Source organism: Pipistrellus hanaki (genome assembly GCF_964339955.1).
Source record: "Pipistrellus hanaki genome assembly, chromosome: 3".
Taxonomy (NCBI): Eukaryota; Metazoa; Chordata; class Mammalia; order Chiroptera; family Vespertilionidae; genus Pipistrellus; species Pipistrellus hanaki.
The window spans coordinates 187,139,371-187,157,649 of NC_140505.1; positions in this window are offsets into that span (position 1 = coordinate 187,139,371).

An 18,279-nucleotide genomic window follows, 5' to 3' on the forward strand; every position below is an offset into this window, starting at 1 on the left:
GGGCTGCCCTCCCGGCCTGGCCTCCGCTCCCGTCAGGGAGGCAGCAGGGCCTGCTCCACAGCCGGGCTATGTGCTCCGAGCCTATGACAGGGGAAGGTGGGCACGCCAGGAGGGGCCGGTGGCACTTCCTGGGCACCTTCTGTGGCCAGAGAGGGGCTGGGTGCCTTACAGCGCCCCTAACTGCCTGGCCCGGCCGCTGGTGGCACAGCCCATTTCACAGATAAAGAAACTGAGGCTTGGGGAGGTTGCAGGGACTTGAGTCTTAACCTGCCCTCCCCCACGTGCAGGGGCTGTGGAACTCCAGGGAGGACGGGAGCTCACTCCTGCAGAGACTCCCCTGGGCCTCGGTGTGAGCTGAGATTGGCCCCGGAGACCCCACCCCAGCCCCAGCGCCCGGCGGCACGGGAGCCAGGCCCTCCGCGCCCACAGCAGCCGGCAGGCATGCCACAGAGGACAGCCCAGTCCACGCTGGGCCTCCCCCAGGGAACTGCCCCCCCGAGCTCGGCGTCCTGAGCTGGAAACGGGGGTGAGCACAGCCCCTGCGTGGGGGTGGTGCTGAGGCTGAAGGGAGTGGATAAGCCTAGAACATTCCAGAGTCTCCAGAGAAGCACTAACCCAGGAGAGAGGCCCTGAGAACTTTCCAGAGGCCTGACACGCCTGCCCAGAGGAGGAAGTGGCCTGGGTCCGAGACCCCTGTGGTGGGGCAGGGCTCCATCTCAGCCACGAGCAGCTTTTATCTGCAAGATGCTGCTCCCCCAGCACGGACACCAGCTCACACAGCCCTCAAAGGATTGGCTGGGTCTTGCTAGGTGGGTCTGGGTTCGAGTCCTTCACTGGCCGCCCGTCGGCTCTGTGCCGATGGAGCTGCTGGTACCCTCCGCTCCGAGCAGCGGCTTCTCCAGCCTCACAGGGGCCCAGCTCTCAGGCTGTGCCTCTCAGCAGAGCGCGAGGCCGAGCTCGGGCAGCTCCTCACGTGCGGAGCTGGGCACGCCCAGGCCTGGCCCCCGGGGGTGTGCAGGCCGCCCCATCGTGGTCTTGCCTGCCTCTCTGCTCATGGAGGAAGGACTGGAGAGATGCAGCCTGGGAGAAAGGCCTGTGTCTTTGCACATTCTGCTCCCCTGCTGACCATGCTCTTCCAGGCAGACTTCTCTCTACTCCCAGCCCGGCCCTGGCTCCCATCGGCTCTAGGGCCTTGGACAAAATAAGGCCTGAGCTCCCGTTTTTGCCTCTAAAATAGGAATTGCTGTGCGAACTAGGGATTGGGATGAGGGTCTAATCAGGTTTTCTCTAACAAGGCCACTTAGCCGGGGGGGGGGGGGGGGCGGGGGGGTGAGCCGTGTAACGCGCCCGGAACAAGGTGATGGCAGCACTCAATACCAAGACCCACGCGCTGTGCTGCGTCCAGAGAAGGCGGCATGGCTGCCCCCTGGGCGGACGGACGAACAGGGCAGAGAGGAGCAGTGCACCAGGCCCAAGTGTGAGGGGCCCAGACAGTACCCTCTGGGCAATGGAGAGCCAGGGAGGTTCTGTGCAGAGGGATGAGGGCTGCTCCATCCAGCCGCCTGTGCTCAGGCTGGCACACCCTCCCTTCCCAGGCCCAGCAGCCCTGCCCGCACCCTGCCCGCGGGGTCAGGGCACAGCTCACAGCAATGAGCTGCTCACCTGCCAGTCCTCCCGGCGCCCAGGTTGGTCCTGCGGTTGTTATGTTTGACACCGGAGGAAGCCACGGCACAGAGAGCATCGCACAGATCCGTGTCACCACGCAGGCGGTGGCTGGCAGAGTCAGGATGCAAACCAGCCAGTGGACTGACTCCAGATTCTACCCCGGCCGCTCCGGCTCCGAGGGACCCAGAGCCCTCTGAAGGAGGGACTGGGCTCCGGGGAGCGTCCAGCAGGCCCCTCTCCCCGCTGGCAGGGTAGGTCGCTGGGCCCGCTCATGGCCCGAGGCTCAGAGGGGTGTGACTTGTGCGGGACCTCACCCTTGTCCACAGGACCTGGCCCGACACCTGGACCCTCCCCGCAGCCTGGGCCTGGTCAGGGGGAGCTCTCGGCGGGGCTGTTTCTGAGGTCCTCCTACCCCTCTGGGGCGGGGGAAGACAGGGTGCCCCGCTCCCAGGCTGCCCGGGGGCTTCTGTCATGGAGCTCTGTGCTGTCCTCCTCTTCAGACTGTGTCCTGCCCAAGAGGTTTTTCATCCCATAAACGCCTGGCCCCTTGGGGTGGCCCTGCCCCGCGGTCCGGAGACTGAAACGCAGGTTCACTGCATCGCCCTCAGTTTCCCGGCAGGAAACCCGCAGAGGGGAGCGCAGTGTTTGCAGACCCGGTCAGGCCCACGGTCACTTCATAAAAATGGATTCCTGGAAACACGTAAACCAGCAATTTGCCCTGTGAATTTTATTGGCAAAAAAAAAAAAAGAGCAGCCATCCTATGTGAATAACAAGGTGGAGAGGGAGCGAAGCCACTGCGTTCTCAGAGAACGAGGACAAAACCGCCGGCAAGGAGCTGCGCACGGCCAGCTCGGGCTGACTCACCGGCCGCTCTCGTCTCATAAACTCCGGCATCGCTGCCATCCACAAGGTCTGTCTGCTTTTAACAAATTGTCTTCTGTGCGGGGCAAGGCTTAGGTTTATTTTTGGGGGTTGTTTTTTGTGTGTGTGTTAAAGCTCACATCCTCCTGCCTCTGTGCCTGTAACCACGGCCAGAGAGAAACTGGTTTCAGAATCCATCGGAGATGTCGGATTTCTCTGTGGCACCCACTCCATCGCTCAGCAGCCAGCCATGATGTCATAAGCCCATCAGGCTTCCGGGAGGAGGTGGGGGAACCGCCGGGGGATCGCAGGGGTGGATGCTGCTCCCCGTCAGTCAGGAAGGGGTGGGGTGGGGAGGGCCTGTGTGATTGGGAGCCGGGGACTGGAGGCCGGCTCGGTGTCGGTGATATTAAATGTCAGGCAGAAACCTGAAAAGCCCCGCCACCCAGATGTTTTCTAAATATCCAGCTGTCTGCAGCGAGCAGACCGTGCCCCCTCCCCTCACCCCTCGGTCCCATTTCGGCTCTGACCCCGGGTCGGCGGTGTGCGCGCTGCCAGGCGCCGGGGGCCCCCAGGCTGCCCACCCTCGGGTCTGGAATTTCCCCCCTAAATCTTTACACATGGATGACAAGGAGTAACGAGGTCCAGATTTTTAAAAGCTGTTGAAGCAGTGATTTGAAAAGTTCAGTCCCTGGAATTAGCTTCCACAGAACACACGATGGAAGCCAAAAAGGAGGAGGAGAAAAAATCCCCAGCCAACACACGCACAAACATATGTGACGCCTAAGCCACGGGACTGAAAACCCCAAACAAAGCCCGAGAGGGGGAGCGAGGACCGGAGACCCCGAGAAGCTCCGGGCCCTCACCCCGGAGCGAGCTCTCCCTCCAGAACCGGGACCGTGGACCTGAGACCCCGAGAAGCACCGACCGAGGACCGGAGCCAGCTTTTCTACCAGCGAACCGGGACCGTGGACCGGAGACCCCGAGAAGCACCGACCGAGGACCGGAGACCCCGAGAAGCTCCGGGCCCTCACCCCGGAGCCAGCTCTCCCTCCAGAACCGGGACCGTGGACCGGAGACCCCGAGAAGCACCGACCGAGGACTGGAGACCCCGAGAAGCTCCGGGCCCTCACCCCGGAGCCAGCTCTCCCTCCAGCGAGCCGGCAGCTTTGTTCCCTGACAAAGCCCCTCGCTCGCTCAGGGACAGGCAGTTGCCAGCCAGAGCCCAGGGTGGAACTCATTTACATCCGACGCCAGGCGGCGGGGAGCAGCCAGGCAGACCCGGGCCTGCTCCCGCCCCGGCGACGGGGACCCCGGGGCCTGGGGAGCCCCGCAGGCCAGGAGGCCTTGGCCCCGCGCCGCCAGAGGGGCCTGTGACATCACGGCTAATTGCTCCTGAAAATGAGCCAACCCTCTGCCTGCACAGGGAGCAGGAGGGGGGGCCGCTGGGGCGGGCCAGGGCCGATTAGAACTGAGCGCTCTGATGATGAAAAGAGGGGGCCCGAGGGGGAGTCTGACAGAGGTAGAGGAGGTGAGTGGGAGGCTCAGGGTTGGGGGGGGGGGGGGGGCTTTGTGGCCTCATCTCCTAGAACGGCCCCCGTGCTTTTCAGATTAGAAAACTGAGGGCCGCCGAAACCGGTGTGGCTCAGTGGATAGAGCCTCGGCCTGCGGACTGAAGGGCCCCAGGTTGGATTCCTGGGGACTGAAGGGTCCCAGGTTGGATTCTTGGGGGCTGAAGGGCCCCAGGTTGGATTCCTGGGGACTGAAGGGTCCCAGGTTGGATTCTTGGGGGCTGAAGGGCCCCAGGTTGGATTCCGGTCAAGGGCATGTACCTTGGTTTTGGACACATCCCCAGTAGGGAGTGTGCAGGAGGCAGTTGATCGATGATTCTCTCATCGATGTTTCTAACTCTCTATCCCTCTCTCTTCCTCTCTGTAAAAAATCTATAAAATATATTTTTTAAAAAAAAGACAGAAAGGAAGGAAGGAAGGAAGGAAGGAAGGAAGGAAGGAAGGAAGAAAGAAAGAAAGAAAGAAAGAAAGAAAGAAAGAAAGAAAGAAAGAAAGAAAGAAACTGAGGGCCAGGAGCGCCTGCGTGGCCCACCCAAGGTCACCAGGCCAACCGTGGGACGGCCAGTCCCGGGCACAGAAAGCACGGGCCTGGCACGGCTCAGCTCTCCCGCACGTTTCCTAATGCAATCCTCTCGGCACTCTGAGGGGGGGTTATCACCAAGCTCAGTGTCCAGAGGAGCTGGTGGAAGCACAGAGAGGTTAAGCATCTGCCCAAGGCCACACAGCAGTTGTCAGAGGTTCAGACCAAGTCAGCAGCAGAACCTGGTCTGAACCTCTGACTCCGAATCCAGTGCTCTCTCTGCTGGAGGCGGAGGCGGTTAAAGCTGCTCTGGGTCCTGTGACTCTGATTTAAACACGGACTTTAAAAGCTGGTGATCCCCACAGAACAGAAGGAAGTAAATCATTGCAAATTAAACTTTTAAAGCAATTCCAGTCGGAGGCTGTCTGACAGGTGAGTGGGGAGCGGCTTTTACCCCGTCCCTGCCAGAGGCTGAATGAAGCTCGCAGCCCCGCTGGCCCTGCGTGAGGGAGCCCCCCCCTGAAGTGGGGGGTGGGATGGGGGCACTAACGGCTCTGGCGGGCGCCTCTGAGAGCTCAGTCGGGCGCACAGGTCTGACAGTGCCAGGGAGGAGGCGTTCACCGAGTATAAAACAACAAAAAATAAAAATAAGTCGGTCCCTCTGCGCCTGAGTCTTACTTTCCGGCCAGGATTTACATGAACTGCAGGTCACCTGGCAGTATGAGGCCTGGCCTCAGGTCAGAGGCCCTGCCCAGGGTCCTGTCTGCCCTGGTGCGAAGTGGGAGGTGGGAGGTGGGAGGTGGGAGGTGGGAGGTGGGAGAGAGGAGGGGGAGGGGGAGGGGGGAGGAAGACGGGGGAGGGGGGAGGGGGATGGGGGGAGGAGGGAGGTGGGAGGAGAGAGGAGGGGGATGGGAGGTGGGAGGAGGGGGTGGGAGGAGGGAGGTGAGAGGAGGGAGGAGGGAGGAGGGAGGTGAGAGGAGGGAGGAGGGAGGAGGGAGGTGGGAGGAAGGAGGAGGGGGATGGGAGGTGGGAGGAGGGAGGAGGGAGGTGAGAGGAGGGAGGAGGGAGGAGGGAGGAGGGAGAAGGGATGAGGGAGGAGGGAGGAGGGAGGAGGGAGGTGGGAGGAGGGAGGAGGGAGGAGGGAGGAGGGAGGAGGGAGGTGGGAGGAGGGAGGTGAGAGGAGGGAGGAGGGAGGAGGGAGGTGGGAGGAGGGAGGAGGGGGATGGGAGGTGGGAGGAGGGAGGAGGGAGGTGAGAGGAGGGAGGAGGAGGAGGGAGGAGGGAGGAGGGAGGAGGGAGGAGGGAGGTGAGAGGAGGGAGGAGGGAGGAGGGAGGTGGGAGGAGGGAGGAGGGGGATGGGAGGTGGGAGGAGGGAGGAGGGAGGTGAGAGGAGGGAGGAGGGAGGAGGGAGAAGGGATGAGGGAGGAGGGAGGAGGGAGGAGGGAGGTGGGAGGAGGGAGGAGGGAGGAGGGAGGAGGGAGGAGGGAGGTGGGAGGAGGGAGGAGGGAGGAGGGAGGAGGGAGGAGGGAGAAGGGATGAGGGAGGAGGGATGAGGGAGGAGGGAGGAGGGAGGAGGGAGGTGGGAGGAGGGAGGAGGGAGGAGGGAGGAGGGAGGAGGGAGGAGGGAGGAGGGAGGAGGGGAATGGGAGATGGAAGGAGGGGGTGGGAGGTGGGAGGAGGGAGGTGGAGGCCAGGCAGTTACTGCGCGGCCCTGAGCCCTGGCCATCCTGGGGAGCCTGCGGGCCCCGCCTTCCCCCAGAGCCGCACTGGAAGGCCTGGAGCAGAGAATGAGGAACAGGCGGGCCTGAGCTGAGAGGACGGGCTCTGCCCAGCCCCTCTCCCGCCCGGGCAGTCCACACCCAGGGGCCACCGACGCCAGGCCCTCCCCGCTCCCTGCCCCACTGGGCTGGTTCCTCTGTTCCTGTGCGGAGAACGGGGTGTGGAGCCCAGACGCGGGCCAGCGAAGGGGAAAGGGCCATCCGGAGCCTGAGCTGGCTGAGCGGCCCCGTCTTTCTGGGGAAAGTCCTCATTCTTCACTGGCTCTGCCGACCATCTACCCAGAGGAGATTCAGGCCGTGCCCTTGGCACTCACAGTGGGGAGGAGGGAGAGACATTGAGCCAATGACATAAAGTGTCCGGGAAGGGGTGGCCGCAGGCGGTGAGAGCCTGTCGGAGGGCAGTGTCAGCTCAGAGGGAGTCCCAGAAGGCTCCGGGGCCCAAAGGATGAGGAGGCCTGAACTCCTCTGACTCACTGTCACCTCCACCGAGAAGCCTTCCCTGATGCCACCCAAGGCTGCCTCATCCCTGTGCCCCTTCCCTTCCTGGCTGTGTTTGTCATCGATGGCCCTGCCACGTTCTGGAAGTCCCGGAGGGCAGAGGCTGGGTCTGTCTGATTCACCACGGAGCTGCCATGCCTCGGACACAGATGTTCAATGGCCACTTGTCCATCCAAAAATAAACAACAGCCCGGCTGGTGTGGCTCAGTGGTTGAGCACTGACCTGTGAATCCGGTCACAGCTTGATTCCCGGTCAGGGCACATGCCAGGATTGTGGGCTTGATCCCCAACAGGGGGTGTGCAGGAGGCAGCCAATAGATGATTCTCTCTTATCATTAATGTTTCTCTCCCTCTCCCTTCCTCTCTGAAATAAAAAATATATATTTAAAAAATAATAATCAATAAATAAACAACATGTGCAAAAGGCCTGTGGTAGGAGGAACCACCGGGACTAGGAGGGTGTGGGGGTAAGAATGGGGCAAAAGACAGAGAGCGGGGGCAGATGAGATGGAGTCACCCCATCTGCCCCAGCACAGCATCCTTGGGGCTGAGGCAGGTGGGCAGTAGCATCACCTGCCCAATTCTCTCCCTCTCCACACTGTCTGCCCTCCTCCGTGCATCCCTCCTCCGTGCATTCCTCCTCCGTGCATTCCTCCTCCATGCATTCCCTTGGCTGGTTCTGCAGGGCCACCTGGAGCCACAAAGAGGCAGACCCAGTGGGTCTCAATCCAGGGTCTTCCTTCACCCCAACCCCAGTCCCATCCACACACACACACACACACACACACACACTCACACACACACACACTCAGAGCCGTGGCTGGGCTCGGGCTGGCCCGGGCCGGGTGCCTCCGCCGCCCTGGCTGTTACAGGGTGGGCCCCGGGCCCTGCCCCCGGATCGCTCCCGCGGAGCTGGCGGGCGGGCCCGGGGAACCTGTCCGGAGCTCGGTCTCCGGTTTCCCACAGGATCGCTCGCAGCGGGCGGCCAGCCGGGCCCGGGGAACCTGTCCGGGGCTCGGTCTCCGGTTTCCCAGGATCCGCTCGCAGCGGGCGGCCAGCGGGGCGGCACCGTGGTGCGCGGGCGGCAGCCCCAGCGGCGCGCAGACCCCCGCCCGCAGCGCCGCCGCCAACTTTCCGCGCCGCCCCGCCGCCCCGCACCTGCTCCAGGGCCCGGGGTCCGAGAGGGGCCCGGGTCCGAGAGGGGCCTCCGCTCCGCCTGGGACACGCCGGTCCGGGAGCCCCGCGCCCCGGGTCCCAGAAGCCGCCCCGCGCTCCCGGCGACGCTTCCCGCCGAGCCGCGTCCACAGCCCGGCTCCCCGACCTGCGGACCGGCCGGACCAGACCGACAGCGCCCGGGTGTGTGTGTGTGTGTGTGTGTGTTTGCATGTTTTTGTGTGTGTATGTTTGTGTGTGTGAGTGAGTGTGTGTGTTGTGAGTGTGTGTGTGTTTGTGTGTTTGTGTGTGAGTGTGTGTGAGTGTGTGTGAGTGTGTGTTTGCATGTTTGTGTGTGTGTGTTTGTGTGTGAGTGTTTGTATGTTTGTGTGTGAGTGTGTGTGTGTGTGGGTGTGTGTGTGAGTGTGTGTGAGTGTGTTTGCATGTTTGTGTGTGTATGTTTGTGTGTGTGTGTGTGAGTGTTTGTATGTTTGTGTGTGAGTGTGTGTGTGAGTGTGTGTGTGAGTGTGTGTGTGTGTGTTTGTACGTTTGTGTGTGAGTGTGTGTGAGTGAGTGTGTGTGAGTGTGCGTTTGTATGTTTGTGTGACTGTATGTTTGTGTGAGTGTGAGTTTGTATGTTTGTGCGTTTGTATATTTGTGTGTGAGTTGTATTTGCATGTTTGTGTGTGAGTTGTGTGTTTGTATGTGTGAGTGTGTTTGTGTGTGTGTATGTTTGTGTGTGAGTGTGTGTTTGTATGTTTGTGTGTGAGTGAGTGTGTTTGTGTGTGTGAGTGTGTTTGTATGTTTGTGCGTGAGTGTGTGTTTGTATGTTTGTGTGTGAGTGAGTGTGTGAGTGTATGTGTGAGTGTGTGTTTGTATGTTTGTGTGTCTGTATGTGTGTTTGTATGTTTGTGTGTGAGTTGTATTTGTATGTTTGTACGTGAGTGAGTTGTGTGTTTGTATGTGTGTGAGTGACTGTGTATTTGTATGTGTGAGTGTGTGCGTATGTGTGTGTGTTTGTGTGTGAGTGTGTGTTTGTATGTTTGTGTGTTTTTGTATGTTTGTGTGTGAGCGAGTGTGTTTGAATTTGTGTGTGCTTGTATGTTTGTGTGTGAGTGTGTTTGAATGTTTGTGTGTTTTTGTATGTTTGTGTGTGAGTGAGTGTGTTTGTATGTTTGTGTGTTTGTATGTTTGTGTGTGTGTGTGTTTGTGTGTTTGTGTGTGAGTGAGTGTGTGAATGTTTGTGTGTGTGAGTGAGTGTTTGTGTGTTTGTGTGTGTGAGTGAGTGTGTTTGTGTGTTTGTATGTTTGTATGTTTGTATGTTTGTGTGTGTGAGTGTGTTTGTATGTTTGTGTGTGTGAGTGTGTTTGTATGTTTGTGTGTGTGAGTGTGTTTGTATGTTTGTTTGTGTGTGAGTGAGTGTGTTTGAATGTTTGTGTGTGTTTGTGTGTTTGTGTGTTTGTATGTTTGTGTGTGTGAGTGTGTGTTTGTATGTTTGTGTGTGTGAGTGTGTGTTTGTATGTTTGTGTGTGTGAGTGTGTTTGTATGTTTGTGTGTGTGAGTGTGTGTTTGTGTGTTTGTTTGTGTGTGAGTGAGTGTGTTTGAATGTTTGTGTGTGTTTGTGTGTTTGTATGTTTGTGTGTTTGTATGTTTGTGTGTGTGAGTGTGTGTTTGTATGTTTGTGTGTGTGAGTGTGTGTTTGTGTGTTTGTGTGTGAGTGAGTGTGTGTTTGTGTGTGTGAGTGAGTGTGTGTGTTGGCCCCATCCTTTCCCGGTGCCCCGGCCGCGGGCGCAGCTGCCCGGCTGCTTACCTGCCCGCGCCCTCACGCTCCCGGCCCGGCGGTGCGGTCTCTCCCATTCATTTTGCGATGTTGTCGATGGCGAAGGAAAACAGTATAAATCCTCTCTCGGCCGCGTGGCTGCCCCCCGACCTCCCGTCCCCGCTTTTCCCGGCCTTTCGGACAATGCGCGACCCGCAGCCGCCGCTGGCCGGGGCTCAGGCAGGCGCGGCCGGCGGGGCGGGCGGGGGCGGGGCAAGGGGCGGGGCGGGCGGGGGCGGGAGGGGGGCGGGGCGGGGCCGGGGCCACGGGCGGGGCCGGTGGGGCGGGGCGGGCGGGGCACCGGCGCTGGGCCGCCCTCCTGGGGGAAGCCGTGGCCCGCGACCAGCGATCCTGTTCCGGCTCCTGATTGGTCAGCCAACCAGCGATGCTGACGCTTGATTGGCTGAGAGGAAGAACAGGCTCAGGCCGTGGGGGTGGGGGGTTATGGGTTTCATTCTTTGCCTTTTCTTTCCAGTCCCCACCGGTCTCTTTCGAGGGGAGGGGGGCGCCCCAGACATCGGCAGACTTTTCCTGGCCACTCCATCGTAACACTTCACCACGCGAGTTTGTGTGTTTTCGTCCTTTTCTGCCAGATAGGGAGGACCTTGAGGTCGGCACCCAAGGTGTGTGCTGCTCACCACTGTGGATCCCCAAGGCCGGCACAGAGCAGGTGCTCCAAACGTGTTTGCGGGTTGGATTTATGGGAAATGTGCACACAGGTTTTTAGAGCTGTCTTTGCGGCTGGTATTGCTCTTCTCCTTTAAGAACGGGGAGGCTGAGGCGCGGAGAAATGCTGGCACCGGGGAGTGGATGGGGGAACTGGAAATGGGACATGCCTGCATCCCGGACCCGGATCTCCTCCACACAGTGATGCCCCGTGGACTGCCGGGGCCTCAGTGTCCCCCCTATCAAAGAGAGTGCTGGCCTGAAACCAGTTTGGCTCAGTGGATAGAGTGTCCGCCTGCAGACTGAAAGGTCCCAGGTTCGATTCCGGTCCAGGACATGTACCTTGGTTGCAGGCACATCCCCAGTAAGGGGTGTGCAAGAAGCAGCTGATTGATGTTTCTAACTCTCTATCCCCCTCTCTTCCTCTCTGTAAAAAAATCAATAAAATATATTTCTTTAAAAAAGAGAGAGTGCTGGATTCGAGCAGGTGTGTTAGATGAGTTATTTCAATGAACACACTCCCATAGGAGCACTTAGCTCTGTGCTTGGGCACAGTATGTTAGGCATGAGACAGCCAGCCTCCATGGTAAAACCCTGACCCCTCCTCTCTAAATCCCAGGGGAAGTGAGAAGCACTCTGCTCCAAACAGGCCACCTTGCCCACCGCTGCGGGTGCGGGGCATGTGGAGGAGCCCGAACTTGGCAGGCATGCTCTTCTGGGTCCTTTGGGTCGTGAGGTGGTCTCTGAGGGATGGGTCTCTGACAGAGGAGGGTGTAGGAGCTGTTCCCGCAGGTGGGTGGGAGCCCTAACTGACCACGAAGATGCTGAGGCCCTGGGCAGCCGGGTTCAGGCGTGCGGAAGAGACAGCTTGGTGGCACAGTGCGTTCTTGTGTCTCTGTCTGCACATGGCCTCTTATAAAGACCCCAGCCATTGCCTGGCCGGTGTGGCTCAGTGGCTGAGCATTGACCTGTAAACCAGGAGGTCAGGGTTCGGTTTCTAGTCAGGGCACATGCCGAGTTGAGGGCTCAGTCCCCAGTGTGGGCAGTCGATGAATGACTCTCTCTCATCTTTGGTGCTGCTCTCTATCTCTCCCTCTCCATTCCTCTCTGAAATCAATAAGATATAGACTTTTTTTTTTTTTTTAAGACACCAGCCCTTGGATTTAGGGCCCACCTTAATCCAGCATGACCTTCTGTTGATTACATTTACAAGAACCCCATTTCTGACTCGGGGTACAGTCCCAGGGACCGCTCTCGTTGCGAAACACGATACAACCCACCGCAAAGCTCCATCAGGAAAGGACATTCCGGCCGAGGGGAACCACAAGAACAGAGGCTGTGAGGCTGCTAGCTGCCACCGCTCTCCTGCCCTCATCCCCGCTCATCTCCGTCCCGGTACCAGCAGCCGCCTGAACGGCCGGGAGGGAGCTGACCGGCTGCACATCCGCCTTCCCAGGCCTCTCCTCCCAGCAGACCCTGCCAGTCCGGGGCCGAGGAGAGCCTGCCTGGTCCCTGCCCCCATCCGAATCCCGCACAGGAGACGGACAAGGACAATAAGAGCTGTTTCACAGGCAGGTGGTGATTAATCGCCAAGTTAATTAAAGAGGCAGTAATTACACTCGGATTTCAGAGGAAGGAGCGTATCGGAGGCAGGGATGGGCGGTCAGCCTAAGCCTCCCCAGAAGGGTCTGAAAAGGCAGGAAAATATAACATTTTTTAAAAAGCGAGTGCGTCTACCTTCCACCGTAGCTGGCGTGTTTTCTTTATCAGAATCGGGGGGGGGGGGAGCTTAGATTTTTAAGCTTGTTTCTGTACGTTCCCATGTCTTGGGAATATTTGAAAGGGGAAGGTTTTTGAGCCTCCAGTTCGGGGGTTATAAATGGCGTCCGATACCTCACATGGTGCCTGTCCCTTGTCACAATGGAGAGGACCTTACGATTATGAGTAAACGGGACCCCGTTCGCCCACCCAGCGCATCCTAACGCCCGCGACGCTCTGTCTTCATTTCTGATTGATTTTCCCTGGCAGAGGCACGGCATTCTTCGCTTTAAGTGTCAGGCTCTCTCTGTCAAGTAGTTAATGACCTATAAAACACTTAAAACATACTGGAGGAGCTGCTATTCGGAGGCACCCCGTGGTGTACCCTCTCCTATTGTCAGTAATCACCACTCATTTATTCGCTCTTATTGGTTTGGAATTTGCTATCAGGTTTCCCTGAAGCGGAGCCCACCGGGAAAGGCTCAATGCCAGATGGATCCAGATGGGTGCTGGGGTTGGGGGCCCTGGTCCCCTCTGGGTGCGCCCTCCCTCACTGCCTCATTCCTCTGCAGCTGTGGCCACTGTGGCCTGCCCAGTTTTTCCTGTCTGCACCCTTGACCTGTCTCCTGAGTCCTGACGCATTCTGTTGTCTTTGGGACACCTCCTCCTGGTTGCCACCAGGATTTCTCCTTACTCTGTGGATCCACATCTGTGCTTCCGGTCGTGTTTGCTGAAACCAGCCTCTGACCGTTGGGTGGGGCGTGGACCCTCCTTCACCCGTATGCCTGAGGCCAGCAAGTCAGCAGGTCTTGTTGGCCTTTGCTCTGAAATGGCTCTAAAGTCTGGTCCCCTGCCCCACCCTCCCTCCTTGACACAGCCCCCGCCCCTTAAGCTTTTGCCTATCTCGGCAGCTTCCAAATTGGAACGGGCCAGCCTCCCCGGAGCCGCAGTGGAAGGGATTTGGCTCTCCTGCTCCCGTGTCTGCGCTCCTCAGGCCTCAGCCTGCGTCCACAGCCCTTACAACCTGGGCCTGGGGTCATCTCCCGACCGAGCGCCTCGCCTTCCCGCCCTCTCACTCCCCATCCTCGGCCGTTGTTCTAATGTCCGCCCCCTGAGTGACCCTCGCCCTCCGAGGCCTTCCTCCAGGAAGCCTTCCTTGGTTTGCTCAGGAAGGGAGGGACTAACCACCATGTGCTTCCCGGAGCCCTGTGCTGCCTGCCTGTCACTCACTCCGGTCCCTTACTGTCTGTCCACGGGCAGAGGAGCTGCTGGGAACATCAGCTTTGGATTCAGCCGGGCCCAGGTTCACATCTGGCTTTGAACCTTGCTGGCTGAGGGCCTTGGGCACTCGCTACTCCTCTCAGAGCCTCAGCTCCCTCCTCTGCCATGCCCCAGGCGTCTCCCCAGTTGCAGAGGAGGTCAGTGCTGAGTGACAGATGAGGCCAAGGTCAGGTGAGCAGAGGCCGCTGGAGCGGGGCTGGGGGAGGGGGAGGGGGAGGGGAGGGGCTGCCTGGACCAGGGCTTCCCAGGAGGCCCCCGCCTGCAGGCTGAACAGGCGCCTCAGGAGGGAGAGCGTGTTTGTGTCCTGGGTTTCTGTAACCAATTACCACAAGCTTGGTGGCTTAGCACAGCCCGCACTTACTCTCTTACTGTGCCGGAGGCCAGAGGTCCGAAGCCAGGCCCCTGGGCGGACAGCGAGGTGTCAGCAGGGCCCCTCACCCAGAGGCTCTGCGCCGCTGCCTTTCCAGCCTCCAGGCCTCGTTCCGGGCGCTCCCTTCCTCACGCTCAGCAGCAGCTTCAAGCCAGCAGCGCCGCGGCTGCCAGTCTCTGACTCCAAGTCCCACCGCCTCTGCCTTCTGTTCTCTCCCTCTGAATCCCTCTGGGTTTTTTTTAATATATATTTTATTGATTTTTTACAGAGAGGAAGAGAGAGGCATAGAGAGTTAGAAACATCGATGAGAGAGAATCATCGATCAGCTGCCTCCTGCACACCCCCCCACTGGGGACATGCCCACAGCCAGGGCACATGCCCTTGACCGGAATCGAACTCGGGATCTTTCAGTCCGCAGGCCGACACTCTATCCACTGAGCCACACCGGCTTCGGCTGAATCCCTCTTACATGCAGGGCAATCTCCCCGCCTCAAGGCCCTCAGGCCCCCTGCAAAGGCCTTCGCGGTCCCAGGGACCAGCCGGTGGGCGTCTTGGGCGTGGGCGTTATTCCGCCCTCCACAAGGCACCAGCCGGAAGTTCCTCTGGGGCTGGAAGCTCAGCTGCGCCATCTGCCAGCTGTGTGGCCTTGGGCAAGATGCTACATCTCTCTGGTCCTCAGTGTCCTTATCTATGAGACTAGAGGCCTGGTGCATGAAATTTGAGCTCAGGTAGGGTCCCTAGACCTGGCTGGCAATCAGGGCCTATGGGGGCCTTCCGGCTGCTGGCCAGGGCCTTCCTTTACTCTGTGCTGCCCCCTGGTGGTCAGCGCATGCCAGGGTGAGTGATGGAACTCCCAATCTCCTGGTGGAACTCCCGAGGGGACACATTGCATATTAGCTTTTTATATAGATAGGAACAGTATCTAGCTCCAGATAAGAACTTAATAAGCATTTAATGATCAGGCAGAGGGAGCTTCATGTGCCTGGAGGTTGAGGGAGGCTGCAGAGGAAGGGCAGGAAAAGGGACAGGGCAGGGCGGCTCGGGTGGAGGGGCGGAGGGGCGGAGGGGCGGAGTGGAGGGGTGAAGGGGTGGAGGGGTGGGGTGAAGGGATGGAGGGGTGGAGGGGTGGAGGGGTGGAGTGGAGGGGTGAAGGGGTGGAGGGGTGGAGGGGTGGAGGGGTGGAGGGGTGGCAGGGTGGCAAGGTGGAGGGGTGGAGGGGTGGAGGGGTGGCAGGGTGGAGGGGTGGAGGGGTAGAGTGGAGGGGTGGAGGGATGGAGGGATGGAGGGGCGGAGGGGTGGAGTGGAGGGGTGAAGGGGTGGAGGGGTGGGGTGAAGGGATGGAGGGGTGGAGGGGTGGAGTGGAGGGGTGAAGGGGTGGAGGGGTGGAGGGGTGGCAGGGTGGAGGGGTGGAGGGGTGGAGGGGTGGAGGGGTGGAGGGGTGGAGGGGTGGCAGGGTGGAGGGGTGGAGGGGTGGAGTGGAGGGGTGAAGGGTGGAGGGGTGGGGTGAAGGGGTGGAGGGGTGGAGGGGTGGAAGGGTGGAGGGGTGGAGGGGTGGCAGGGTGGAGGAGTGGAGGGGTGGAGGGATGGAGGGGTGGAAGGGTGGAGGGGTGGAGTGGAGGGGTGGAGGGGTGGAGGGGTGGAGGGGTGAAGGGGTGGAGGGGTGGAGGTGTGGAGGGGTGGAGGTGTGGAAGGGTGGAGGGGTGAAGGGGTGGAGGGGTGAAGGGGTGGAGGGGTGGAGGGGTGGAGGGGTGGAGTGGAGGGGTGGAGGGGTGGCAGGGTGGAGGGGTGGAGGGGTGGAGGGGTGGAGTGGTGGAGGGGTGGAGGGGTGGGGTGGAGGGGTGGAGGGGTGGAGGGGTGGAGGGGTGGAGGGGTGGAGGGGTGGAGGGGTGGAGGGGTGGAGGGCGGAGCTGGATCCGGTCCCAAGGAGGTGCGCACATGTGTGTATGCTCTGACAAAGTGTTTAAACGGGGCAGATTTTGTTTCCTCTTATTGAAATACAATTCACAAATCATAAAATCCACCCTTTTAAAGTGTACAATTCAGAGCTTTTTAGCATAGTCGCAAGGTCGTGCAACCATCAGCACCATCTAATTCCAGAACATTCTCACCGCCTCGTAAAGGAGCACCATCCCTGCTAGCAGGCGCTGCTGCCCCCGAAGGCGGTGGCGCTGGGATGGAGCGTCCGGAAGCTCCCACCATCTCCAGCCCCGGGCTCGAACCCAGAAAGAGGACAGCTGCGCCTCCAGCTCTGAGAGGGCAGGAGAGTGAGGGCCCCAGCCTGGGGCCCTCATCGGAGGAAGCAGGGCCAGGACGGCAGGGGCGGAGGCGGGAGGGGAGGGGAGGGGCGGAGGCAGGGCTCACTGAGCCCCCACAGGTGCCATCGTCCTGTCTGGACCTGAGCCCCCACCCCCGCGCTCCCTGCGCAGACTGGTCCTCACAGGCGGAGGCTCCACCCTCCTCACACAGCACGGGCTCCCCTCCCGGAGGCAGTGCCTGTGGGGCCGCTGGAGGAAGTTGGGGCCTTTGAGGCTGGGCCCTGAAAGCCCAGAGGAGGGAACTTTTAATCCCTCTCCCCAGGAGGCTCCGGCTTCCGGGGCACAGGGCAGGGGTGGGAGAGACTAAATGGGGCTGAAGGAGGAAGGAAGGGGGCTGGGGAGGAAACCGGATCAGCTGGGACCCCCAGTGGGAACCAGGTGCAGGGCTGTGCCCTGAGCATCCCTGAGCCCCCCCTGCTGACCAGCCTCTCTGGGGCGGCTGTGACTGGGACCTGAGGGACCCACAGGGGACTTCTCCGGTGCTCCCTGCACTCCGCCCCCCCGGCTGAGCTCTGCTGGGTGCTGGCGGGCCCGAGGCCCCACACGGTCAGGGCTGCCGGCCTCGCCTGCGGCCAGCGGAGCGGAGGGAAGGCCATCTGGCGAGGCGGGGACGGCAGCGGCCGCCGCAGAGCCGGGGACCCCCCCCCCCCGCAGTGACAGGGGCTTCTGGGATCAATTAGCAGCTCCGCCCTGACAGGCTCAGGGCCCCACCGCCCGCTCCGCAGGCACGTGGCATCGATCGCGGCCTCTGACGGCCCGGGCACCGGGAGGGGAAGCCGAGCGCTGCCGGCCTCTCTCCGGGCCGGCCGCCTGGCCTCCGGGGCCCGGCCTGGCCTCCGCAGCCCGCACGGAGCCCGCCCTGCCCCGGGCGGAGGGCCGGCCCCCGGAACCCGCCGTCATGGCTGTGCCTCCAGCTGAGGGCACGGCTGTCTCCGCGTTCACACGGTCAGAGGGGTCACGTGCCAATCAGATCCCTTCCTGGAAATGGGGGGCGGGGGCGGGGCGGAGAGTCTTTCTCCCTCTTTTGTCAAGAGCCGGCACTGATCTCCAGCAGGAAAAGGTGCGCTCACTCTTGAACAGGGGCTCACAGCCTCTGCTGAGTCAGGCACAGACAGAGACAAGCAAGGTGCCCCCCAAGGAGCCTCATTTCTGACCAGCTCCCTCCGGTCCAGGCGCCCCAACACCCAGCCGTGTTCCCACGCCCCCTCTGACTCCGAGCAGGAATTCCTGTCAGGGGCCACCTCTTCCGTGAAGCCTTCCCTGCAGCACCCTCCCCTCCAAGCCCAGGCATCGTCTGACCTCCTTTCATTGAATCAGTTCACGCAGACCCATCTCCCCAGGAGGCTCCGGCTCCAGGGCACAGGGCAGGGGTGGGGGAGACTAACTGGGGGGCTGAAGGAGGAAGGGAGGGGCTGGGGAGGAAACTAGGTCAGCTGGGCCCCACGGTGAGGGTCCGAGCCCAGGCGGCGAGGTCGGCCAGCATGGCCCCCTGGCCTGGGGCGCCCACTGGGGATCGGGGATGGGGTGGGCACAGGGGGGACAGAGATCACTGGGGATGGGGATGGGGTGGGCACAGGGGAGACAGAGATCACTGGGGATGGGGATGGGGTGGGCACAGGGGAGACAGAGATCACTGGGGATGGGGATGGGGTGGGCACAGGGGAGACAGAGATCACTGGGGATGGGGATGGGGTGGGCACAGGCGGGACAGAGATCACTGGGGATGGTGATGGGGTGGGCACAGGGGGGACAGAGAAAGCCCTGCTCCTCCTCGGCCCCTGGGGTCCACACGGTGGTAAAATTAAACCCTCTCCAGATATAGCCTGTGCAAGTAGGTTTCCAGGTGGCGAGAGGATTGTGCGCGGGGAGCAACGCCAATTACAGCGGCGTTATCCCAGTTAGACAGCTGCCAAGGGGCGCTCACGCCTGCAGGCGAGCTGCGCCCGAAACTGCCAGGGAGGCCGGGGGTCCAAACGTGTAGGCGCCTGAGACCAGGCCCTGCACCTCCCCTGACGCCATCTGCCC